Here is a 12,451-nt window from a genome sequence, read left to right on the forward strand (position 1 = left end):
CTCTAACAATCATTCCCTTCCTTTCTGGAGGCAAAATGCCTAACTATGCTTGGAGCACTTTCCATTGAAAAAACACACTTTAAGAGGAGTGCTGATTACACCCTTCCATGAAAAATTAAATCTACAGATAATGTGCTGTTTGTAACTCGCCAAGAACATTGCTCATAAGCAGTGCAGGAGAATCAATTCCCTCATTAGCAGAAATGAGCATACATCTTTTTATGAATGCTGAGGAATATTACGTTATATGAGTTTTTTGAAAAAGGTCTTTTGATTGAGGAAGTGATTTGTATGTCTTGTCTGAAAATGTCTTTTCAGTTCTAAGACACATTTTGCAATACATAAGGTTCCAAACATGCTGAAAAATGAAGTTGCTAATGTAGATGAAGTTGCTGAAGTCAGGCTGATAATATTTTACCTGTAAACTTAGTATACTTCCACTGAGGAACCTGCATTTGTAATCTGAAGGTTGTGACGTGATATTTTTTGAAGTGCTTCTGAACTTATTCTGTGTATTTTGTCAATGCCATTCACATTGCTGCTGAGCTGAGGTTCAAAAGATCAAATTGTAACATCTTTTAGTGGCTTGAATAGCAATTAAATCCTGCTTAATGTGCCTATTATAAAATGTTAGAGGAGTGACTGTAATTAGTATTTAAAAATATCAATACTTATCATGCCATCTTGAAAATGAGACAGCAACTTTGTCCAAATCTGGTAGTTATTATGTACTTAATAGCCAAGGAATTTTAAAATTGCCCCAAACCTGTTCTTTCTGAAGCAAATGGTAAAACTCCATTTTAGTCAAATAGAAGGGGGATTAGATGATGACTGCTTGTAAAGTTCCAACCATTAACATTCAACTTCAGCAGAAATTTTCCATATGTTTTACTTGCAAGACTAGATGACTGTTAACTAATTAGAAGCACTATTCAAATATTTACTATCTGAATATTCAAACAAATGAAAAGATTAATGAGATTCTACTGATTTTTCAGAGTTGTTTTTGTAGAAATAAAATCTATACTTTTCTAACTGAAAAATAAACCTATTAGACAAATCATTATCAAAATCTCAATGCCTGTCCTTAAAAATTGAGTAGCTATGAAGAACCTCCTCTCATGCCTGAATATCTGAATACTTGGGAAGGAACCTCAAGGAGTTAAGGGATGAGGGATCCTGTGTTTTTACACTAAATCTTCAGTGCATGCAAACTAGCTCCTGAATCTAAGGTTAGCAGCCCTGGTGTTGATTGATACAAATCTTTCTGGTCCTTACCCTTGTCTGAGTAGGACAGAGGCTCTCAGTCCCAGGCTGTGGACAGTGCTCTAGAATTGATGGTTGTGAGGTGGTCTCACAAGTCCTGGCAGGGACTCCTCAGTCTCTGTGCATCTCTCACCCTAAGCAGCTGAGCAAGTGCCCACAGGTACAGTACCAAGCTGCTGGGCTGCAGACAATCTGAAAAAAAGCAAACCAAACAAAAACCAGAACACCACAGACTGAACAACTTGAAAGGTCTGGTGAACTTGAAGCTCTTCTATAATGTGTAATATTGAAATATCATTTGTTCTCCAACCTTAATGCATATGGTATTTGTTGAAATTGATTGTAAATGACATTTTCCCTCAGTGGCAAAAGCACTGAAGGCAGCCAGATGGTTAGCAGAAATATATAGTATATTCACAGACCATGACAATTTGGTCCCATGGCTTTTCTTGTTGGCAACTGAATCAACTTTTTCAAACTGAGCATCTTGATCTTAAGGGTCTTTTCCAACCTAAATGATTCTAACTGCATTGAAAAAAAAGGCAAGTTCCTTAGAATAAAAATAGTACAATTATTGTTTTTAGATGTCTTTTCTCTTCCACCTCTCCTGAGTACTACTACTTCTAATAGAATGAGTGGAAAAATATGTAACAATTTAAATCACTAAATTATAATATATTAGACTAAAGTTCCTTCTTTCCATTTGAGAGAGCTGGCTTGTGTCTGCATACTAAACCATACTTTTTATAATCTCAAAGTGAAATCATATATACCAGGAAACATGTAAAATTAACTTCGGCAAGAAGGCATAATAATTGTCATTTAATCTTACATCAATTTTTTTCTCTGGGCTAAGTAATCTGCACTCTCCCCAAGATGAGGCATGCTGGCCATTGGCATAATAAAAAAGCTCTTCTTGCAAAGTGCCTAATTTGACTCCATTGAAAACTATTCTTGAGGTGGAGATATCTTCTGCATGTCTGAGCAGCTCTATCATGATATAAAGCAGGTGAATACCTGGCCTAAGTTGTTAGAAAACACCAATTCATAGCTCTGGATCTGGCTTGCATCTTTAAATATTTTGATGACACCCTGGGAGGGAGAAAAGATAGTATGAGCATTCGTTTTAGAGCTCACTGCCATGCCAAATCAACAGGGGTTTTTCTAAATAACTCAGTAAATCATTAATGTGCTGCTGTTAAAAAAATCCTCAATAGTAAGATGAGTCCCATTGTGAGATGATGCTTCAAAGAAATAATTTGGAGTGGTTCAGTGCAGACACTTAAATTGATGCCTTTCAACTTTGCAATGCAGGCAAAAAGAAATTAGGATTTAGAAAAAATAATAACCAGAATCTTTAAATGATTCAGTCAACTCAGACACCTGCTATGAGTCTTATAAAAAGAGAGAGTGAGTAATGAGTGAACTGTTGTGAAAATCTTGGTATTTTATTGATGAAAATAGGCAAATTCCACAGGAGATGACATTATTGATTAGGCAGACACAAAGCTTCAGGAAATCTGGTTTCAGTTCCAGCATCTGCTGCAGACTCTGTGTGGTGCTGCTATCACTTCACTCTTGTGTTAAGTTTATCATTCAATCTACAAACCCTGACTGAAACTGGAGCCACATCATGCTACACACAACACAAATATCCTAGAAAAGAGCCTCTCCCTCCAAGACCTTTCTGTGCAATTAAGCCACAAAAAGGATAAAAAGAAGATAGGGTTGCACAAAGCTGCACAGCAGCAGTATTGAATACTGAAGCAGCAGTCTCCTGGTGCCCAGCTCAAGGCCATTCTTCCAGATCCTAGCAAAACCAAGATTGACCTTGGTTTGCTCATACAAATAGATGACACAACTTTCTATGCTACTGCAGTGAAATCTTACTTATAGGGAAATCATGAGAAGTAAATGGTCTCTTCAAATAACTTCCAAACAGAATTTTTCTGTGATCATAGGATAAGGTTTATCTTGGTTTATTTGTTGCAAGCCTTTAGGGAAAAAATGGAATGGAAGACATTTGCCACATTTTCTGTAGCAGGCAGTGCTGAAGGGGAGGATAATATCTTTTAAATGGTGTGGCTGTGGAATGGCTGTAAAACTCTTGCTTGTCGTATGTAATAGAACGAAACTTCAGCCACATCTGCATATGCCATTACTTGGACTGATGTCCTATACTACTCATTACTTGGAAGTGTCTTGGATATCTATCAGAGGGCTGCAATCAGCCTCCAGATTTTTTATTTTTTTTTTTTTTGAACGATTGGATGCCAAACTTCTTTCAAGTATTTCAGTTTGTGGTGAAACTCTACTCAATATTATACTAAAATCAGCCAACAGGACTTACCCTACCTGGCATTGTCTCCTACAGGCAGTGGAAAAGAGATCTAGCACTTGAATACAGCCAGCAATTACGGACTGGGACCAGAGTGCTGATGTGCCAAGGGTGTAGCAATCTGAAAGACAGATTCATTGCAGATCTGACTTATGCATCAATCCTTATCCATCAAAGTATTTAAGCTTTGCTGAAGTTGTAAGTACATGCAGATGATTTCATGCTACTCCAAAGGATGAACCTAATTATGCTTTCTGCTGCAATCGTTTGGAGATCATCTTTAGGGAGCTCTTCCCATTTGTCCAAATTCAATATCCAAACAGATACAGGGGAAAATATTGCAAAAGGTTTGTTTTGCTGATAGTGAATTAGACTGAGTGGTATGTGATAAAAATGTGGTGTGATACATAAAGCACTTGCATCCCACACTGCATGTGAATGCTCTGCTTAAATGAATATGGTGAATTCATAATGTGGTGCAGTAGCTGCTGAGCAGCACATGAATCTTTTGCTTATGTTTATCTTACACTGGAGCCATGACACGTTGGAATTTAGACAGAGAAGAGCAAGGGTTACCTGCCAAAATTAACTGTCTTTGTGCCCTGAAAGGAAACAGATCCCCTGCCATGCAGCACAAGTTATGGCCACCACACAATGATGTGAGTGTGAGGAGTCACCTGCCAGACAAGGAGCCCAGTTTCAGGGTTTGCTGTGGGACTTCCCTGGTCAATGGACTCCCACTTGCCATTCAGGCAAGTGTTTGCTGAAGGAACCTGAGGCATTCAGGCTCCAAAACTGGCAACTCAAAACTGAAAAAAAGATTTTATTTGTAGTACTTGATGGCTTTAGCAAATTGTGATTTAAGGTATTGTCCCAATAAAAATGAAGCAATTATTTCAGCTGAAACCCAGCTTTCTATGTGACTCTATCATGGCTGCTGACAAGTTTTTGGAGTTATTTTTTGTTAAAGAGTTGAAAACTGCCCCTCTAGTGAGGATCCCTCTCTATGTGGTGCTCAAGGTGACTATGTGATGGAGACAAGGTGTCAGGCAAGTGGAGGACAGGATACTTAAGGACTTGAATATTCTAGGAGGATTTAGGTCAGGGATCTGGAGGTCTTGTGGAGTATAGCAAGGATCCTCAGTGCAAATATTTTTATTTCAGAACATATTCATAGGTTATTTGGTCTGCACCCCAATAAGACCTTAAAACAATATGTAGTCCTCCTGTACTGCAAGCAGAAATCACTGAGAAATAGAAGCAATTTGTCAGAAAGAGATGTGAGGTGGATCTGAACTTATCTAATGATGTGGCACTGCCATTGCCCCAATATTTTGTTGCAGTAGTTAAGCTCCTTCACTGTTAAATGCAACACCCTCTTTCATTTAAATTTGTGTCCCTTCTTCTCTCAGCTACTGTCTTATTACATCTTTCTCCAGTAGTTAAATGTATCTTCAATACCCAGAACTTTATCCACATCAAACTATTCCATTCTTAAGTCAACTTTTGATATTTGTTTTGGAAATTTAAGCAAAGTACACTAATTAGGCCTACTGATGCAAGATTTTTTCCCTTCCTCGAACTGCAAAATTCTGCTTCCTCTCCAACTTTTCAGTATCTTTTCTGAAATGTAAAAATGGCTGCAAGTAGTATTTTAATGGTGGTGTCAGACATGTCCTAGCAAACACTGCTCTTCATTTGCAAGGTGCAGAGTTATGCAGAAGCTCTGTGGCAAATAGTTTAAGGCGAAGCATATGTAGAACACATTTTGAGAATCCTTTAAGGACCCAAAATTGGATCCTTTTACTGGCGAGAGCTCCTAAGTGCTCCCACATAACATCCCTTAAGTAGAAGTACTTGCTTGGAACAGTACTTAGCCCATATGCAAGCTCACTTGGTGGGGTGCTGTTGTTGTGACTGAATTACTACAAGGAAAAGCCTTACCCTCTCTAGAAATCCCAATGCATAAATAGGCTGCATCGGCTCCAATTTGTTTGCTGAAGTTAAGACAGGAAAAGATAACTTTGCACAGGTTGAGTTTTCCTTTTTCCCCTTTCCTTAGTGAGGTGGGCTGAGTTGTCATTTTGGCTGGTGTTTTATACAATGGAGATGCACCAGCATGACATCCTACTGCAGACATCCTTCTTTCAGTAACAAAGTCCTTTGAGCATTCAGGGTCTGCATTGATGCTGGGCAGTTTTCCCAGTGGCTGCCAAAGGATTTAGGAGTGCCAAGCTCACCATTTCTCAGTGGTATTTCTGCTTCTAATTTCCTACAGTGCTTTTTTCAAAGCTCTGCAGCAACACACTCCCATCATGGCAAAGGATCCAAGCACTGAACGCAAGGCAGAATTTGCTGTCTTGCCTTTGTACAAAACAAGCACAGAAATTAGGAGAGATTTTTCAGGACAAGAATCTCAAGAAAGAGAAAAAAAATACTGTCATATTGGGCAATGTGCCTGTTCCTGGAGATACTGTGGGTTTTGAAAAGCTTCTGATTTATCTAGTCTGTTTTGTAAGCCACAGGGGACTACATGACATGCTGCAATTCTGCTTGCTGAGACGGAGGCTTTACCACTCTCTGCTGCTCCTGTCTGCCTGACAGTAACTCTGGAGCCTGATTTAGGTTGTGCATTGGGACCACAGAACGAAGTCCCTGGGAAGACCCTATTCAGGGAGAAATTGTGTCCATCCCTGCATCACTGCAGCAGCATTTCTTAGGTAAAGAATAAGGTCTACATGTGGTTTCACACATATACATCCCTACCTATCCCCTCACACAGGCAAACTGAATATTTATCACCACAATTCTTTCAGGCCATTAAAGCAGACTGTGAACACCTCCACCCCTCCCAGTGCACTGGGAGCAGCCAATTGATGCCATTTCACAGAGTGAACAGCAGCTCCAGTGGTCTGAATCCAACCAGCACTGTTTGTTTTGCTGCCTGGGGGAAAGGACAAATCCTTGAACAAAATGGGCCACCTTAGGGGCATGATATGGTTTCAGTTCAGCTCGTTGATAGGGTAAGAAGCCAGAATTGTTTTGCATGAGTCCATGGGAGCAGAATTTGGCCTCTGAATAGGGAGATTAAATTTATCCCTCATATTCCATTTATCTCACTATCAGGTGATCTGTGAATGATGCCCCACGGGTGCCTCACCCCTGTGCTGGGACAGCACAGTGTAATTGCATCAGTTGCCTATGTATATTTCTTTCCTGACTGGAGACAGGGAATCTCTCCCCTGGCTTCCCAGACATGTAACACAATGCACCTTCCCCTCATGGCTTGGCTTATCTGTTCAGGCAGAGTGTACACAGACCACGTTCATTTCTTCTTGTCCAGCTCATCCTTTGCTACTCTCAGAAGTATCTTGGTACTTCATTGCTGAATGGACTCAGTTGGATTCCTTGGAAAGAAATGCACAGCTTTTTCTTCTTCACTTATATCATATGCTCTGAAATTCATACCCAGCTGACATAAAGGAAGGAGTGAACTCAGGTCTTCAGTGAGAGCACTGATGGAGAGCTTTGGCACTAAGTGCCACAAGGCAAGCTTGCTCATGCTGCCTCCATGCAAGCATACACCTGCAAACCCAGAGCTACCATGCACAGAGAATCAGGTTTATGTGGGGCAGGGAGGTTGGAAAGACAAATTATGGAAGCAATTCTCAGCTATTAAAGTGCACAATCCAGCATGAGGACTCACTGGCAGATCAGGGAGTGCAATTTGTATGAACTAATGGTCTAGCAAAAACTTACACTGCAGAAGGAAACTTTGAGGTTTGGGGATGTCTTAGGATGGGTGTCCTCAAAGCCAGAGGACATAAAGCTATCTCCTGCTGGAGGTTTTGCAAGGTCTTCCATGTAGGCGATGAAAGCAGGATTAAACAAATCCATCTATACATATATGAATATCCAAATGTTTCAAGATTACATGGAGATTGCAATGTACTGCCTGAAACTAGTAGTGGTGGATTCAATGAGGAACTGGTGAGGCCAAAGTAACCACAGAGCTGTCTTGGAACATTAATCTTCTCCAAAGCAAAAGAAATACAGTGTTTATTTCTGCATGCACTGTAACCTACTGGATTAGCAGCTTTGCACTAATAAAAACCTGTTGGGAGGGAAGTCCTTTGAAGGCAGTACCATTTATTCACAGTAAAGGCATCCTTTTGCCTACCTTGCCCTGAGTGTGATGTGCAGGGTGAAGCTTGAAGTTTGTGTGCATCATCATTGAGCCTGGAAAAAACCTTTAAAATCACTGTGTCCAACCAAATCCAGTGGCACTACTGTAATTTTTCATTTTTTTTCTGGGACAAGAGAAAAACTTGCTTCTCTTGATACCTTCTGATCTACTTGTACAGCTAGGAGAAATGTAGGATTATGTCCTCTCCTACCTGAAGGGCTCTGAAACTCAGATTTACTTCACTAGAAAGCATTTAATCATGGGACTGTGATCTCATTTGGAGTGGATACAGCAATCCCTCTCCTTCTGCATAAGCATTGCATGGAGTAGCTAAGAATCAATGGATATCACAGAGGGAGAGAAAGCTTGTGTGCGTCTTTACTCTGGGGAGTGAGGCTGTCTGTGAGGAATAGGAGCTGGGATTAGCTATAGGATTTAAATGCAGCCATGTGCTCTTAACCTAAGGACCATATCACCCTTCCCCTTAAGCAGATGCTTCTCCTACAGTTACAACCAGCCTGGACTTTTTAGTCATGGTACAATTCACTGCCACTGAGCTGATCAAATTATCACAGTGTCTGGTTTACAATATCACTGATTAAGTCACAGAGGAGGAAGCTAATTATAGAGGAGCATGCTATTTGCACACAGGGATGCTGTAGCAAGCTCTGCAGGAGGCAGATGGAAGTATTTTGAAAAAAAAAAGGCAGAAAGGCATACAGCAGCAAAAAATGTTTGTAGGAAATGCTACAGCTCTTCTTTCTCTTGAGGCATTTCTTTTGTATAGCAGAGAATTTGAGGGTACAATTCCAAGAAGCTGCTTTAATTTTATTACTGGACATGTGATCATTATGCTACAGACTAGAATAGCTCAAGCTTGGCTTTAATGCCAACCTGTCAGTGTATTCATCACTGAACAAGCATTACATAATTACACTGAATCACAAGATTAGAATATAAGGTTTTTTTTTGGGCAGGCGGGGATATTTTAATCCAGAGTGATCTAATTAGTATTGATCCTTCTTTCTTTAACATGTTTAAGGGTAAGTGTACTTAGGAGCCAACCACATCATAAAAACAAGGTCTGGAGTCAAATGGAGGAGAGCTGTGGCACAACCACACTGTGGGTACTTGCTCAGAAGATTCATAGAAGCAAATGGAACCATAAACTGTGTACGGTGCCCTTGAAGCAAAACATTTTAAATGCAAAGCAATCCGATATTTACTTACAGCTGACATTTTCTGCAATGGCCAAGGGTACTCTTGCACTCCAACTTTCCAATGGGAAGTACAAGTTTCCAGAATGTGAATCTGCCATTGCCTTATTTTGTCTCTTGTGTGATGGCTTATAAGGGAGTGTAATAAAGGACTGTTGATACAACAGCTTTTAACCCCATTTGTATGTATGTTAAGGCCAGAGAAAGATACAGGGCCAGTGAAGGTTAACCTGCTTTATAAATCCTATGGAATAAAGCTTTCTGACTTGTCACCATAAGATTAAAAAAAAAAAGGTCTTGACCAGGATTTCATGGAAATGCCACTTTGACAGCATTTTTTGTGAAAGCTGGCAGAGTTTAGCTCACAAACCATAACATGCTACTTTTCTTAGAGAAGATTAACAGACAAGGGGGGGTGAAGTAACTTTCCTATAGTACATATATGAATCCCCTGCAGTCATATCATTAAACCCCCAATAGGTCAGCAGAAGTGTAGATAGCACAAATAGAAGGAATCGGATTACTCCACTTTGGCTAGTTCTGGAAGGGCATTTAGCAGACCATTTTCAGTTTGACAGGATCAGTTAGCACAGTAGGATGGGAGGAAGGCCATAATTTCCTGTCTGTGGGAATGACCATTGAGAAATCAGGTGGTAGGAAAGGTATAAGCATTTCCTTTGTGAGGTTGAGCTTTGAAACAGGAGTAATTTGTTTTGTCTCTGCTTACAGAGGGCCTAAGTAGCAGTCAGCTGGATGCTGAGATTTTTTTTTGTCCACAGACTGGTAGGTAATTTTTTGAAGGAAGAATGGGACTAAGGAGAAGGAGATGTTGTGTGAGCTACCTCTGTCTGGGTTATCTCTAATACCACACCTTCCACATCACCAGCAAAACCTGAGCTATCAGCAGACTGTTGCTGCTTGCAGCACAACACCCTTGCCTGCGATGCTGAAGATGAGACAGAGAGACAGGCTGTCAGCACACGTTCACACGGAGGAACAAACAAACTGCTTGGAAAAAATGTATCTGAGACGGAGGAACAAACAAACTGCTTGGAAAAAATGTATCTGAGACAGGTGTGACTCTCCTTCTGCTGGCATAGCCTTAGCTTTGTTTGGACCTGCGTGCAACCTGGAAATGCCTGGTGGGAGCGTCCGGAGTCAGGGTAGTCTGTAGTCTCCAGTTCTCAGAAAGGAATGTCCTGGAGATGTCATAGTTTAACCCCAGCCAGGAAGAAAGTGCAATGCAGACACTCATCCTCTCCCCCACCCCCCACAAGGGAGAGGAATCAGAAACAAAAAAAAAGTAAACTTTGTGGGTTGAGACAAGAACTGTTTATTGATTGAAAGAAAACAAAATATAATAATGATGATGATAATGGTAGTAACAGCTTTAAAGGTTCCCTCCAACTCAAACTATTTTATGACTTTAATGAAAAAGAGACAGAGAAAAAATATGAGAAAAAAACAAGTGATGCTCAATAGTCAAATGCCACTCACCGACAAATGCCTAGTCAGTGCCCAAGCGTGGATTGGCACATCCCAACCAATTCACTCCATTTTACAGACTGAGCATGATGTTCTGTGGTGTGGAATATCCCTTTGGCCAGTTTGGGTCAGCTGTCCTTACCATGCTCCCACCCCAGCTTCATAAGCAATTCCTTACTGACAAAGTATGGGAAACTGAGTAAGTAACTTATTGGAAGCACTGCTGAACAACAGCCAAAAGATCAGTGTGTTATCAACATTATTCTCATCCTGGATCCAAAACACAGCACTACACTGGCTACTAGGAAGAAAATTAAATCTCTCCCAGCTCAAACCGTGACAGGAGGGAACATTGGTAGCTGGCATCTAAACAGGTACGTTCCAGCACAAAGTTTGAAGAGAGAATGAGCCTAACATATTTTTCTTGCTAAAGGTAATTAATTATGTGGGAAAACCCTGGCATGGAGAATGCCAACACCCTAAGGGATTGTTCATGTGTCTGTGCCAGAGAGGCAGTCACTGGTGCCAGTTTGTGGCGATATTCAGAGGTTTGCCTCTGTGTGAGCTGTTGTTCCTCAGGTAGAATCTCTTCTGCTAGTGAAGGTCTCACTTGTCTGTTAGAGATGCTTGCGAGTCCTGATAACAGCCATACAACCTGTATAGTCTCTGGACTGATGTGGCCAATAGTGCTTCCCTTTGAAGTGACCTGTGGGGCACTGTAAACTGTTAAGTGGAGTCAATTTTCTTTCACAATAGTTCATATGGGGCTGTGTTTGGCATTTGTGCTGGAAACAGAGTTGATAGCACAGGGATATTTTCAATAGTGCTGACTACTTTTGGAAGGCTTGTTCTGCCTCTCACCACACGCCACCAGTGAGGAGGCTGGGGTGGCAAGAAGCTGGGAGGGGACACTGCTGGGACAGCTGATCCTTGCTGACCCAAGGGATATTGCATGCCATATGGCATCATGCCCAGCACATAACGCTGGGCAAAGGAGGAGCAGCATACCTTGAGAATGGGTGTTTGTTTTCCTAAGTAAACTCTGCACGTGGAGGAGCCTGCTTTCCTGGGGATGGCTGAGCCTGCCCATGGGAAATGGTGGATGAATTCCTTGTGTTGCTTTGCTTGTGTTCACAACATTTGTTTTACCTGTTTTAGTGTCTATCTCAACTCCCGAGTTTTCTCATTTTTACGCTTCTGATTCTTTCCCCCACCCCATTGGCAGGGGAGTGAGCGAGCAGCTGTTTGGGGCTAAGTTGTTGGCTGGGATTAACCCATGACACTGAAGAATTGTGTGACTCTGCCACAGGGGTAAGAAAAACACGTCATGTCCAGTTGTGGCAAATTCAGCATTCTAAATAGGTGATAAAATAGATACCAATATTCAGCTTTAGTCCTTCAGTACAGTGAGTTGCAAGACACCTGTAACATGAGCTTGAAAATAAGGCATGCTAGATAATTGTGTCCTAGTATTTACTCTCTGATCTGGTCTAAGGAGGATGTTTAAATTGGAGGACCAGCCTGCTTAAATGTTCATAAAAGTCTCTGTATAAAATCCTAATGAGCAATAATCTGTCTCTAATTCCTCTAATGTAGTCTCTGGTCTGAATGATAGCACTTGTATTACTTTCTATGAAACACATTTACCTCCTGCAATTCATTTGACTGTAATTCTTTTCCAGTTTATATTTGGCTGGTTTTGTTTTATTCTTAATAGTAATTCTATCTAAGCACAGATACATTTCTTTAAAAAAACCCTAAACATATTTAAATAGTACTGAAATAAGATTCTTCTAGCTGTAGCTATAATAACACCTCTAATGTTTAACAAGGCACAAGAACTGGAAGAATAGAATAATTTATTTGGCTCATAAAAGAGCAGAAGTAGTTACATAAAATGAACATATCGGTCTGCTGTTATTCCTATTCCACACAGCTCCCTGTGGCTTATTTCATTTT

Source organism: Molothrus aeneus, chromosome 4 (assembly GCF_037042795.1).
Source record: "Molothrus aeneus isolate 106 chromosome 4, BPBGC_Maene_1.0, whole genome shotgun sequence".
NCBI lineage: Eukaryota > Metazoa > Chordata > Aves > Passeriformes > Icteridae > Molothrus > Molothrus aeneus.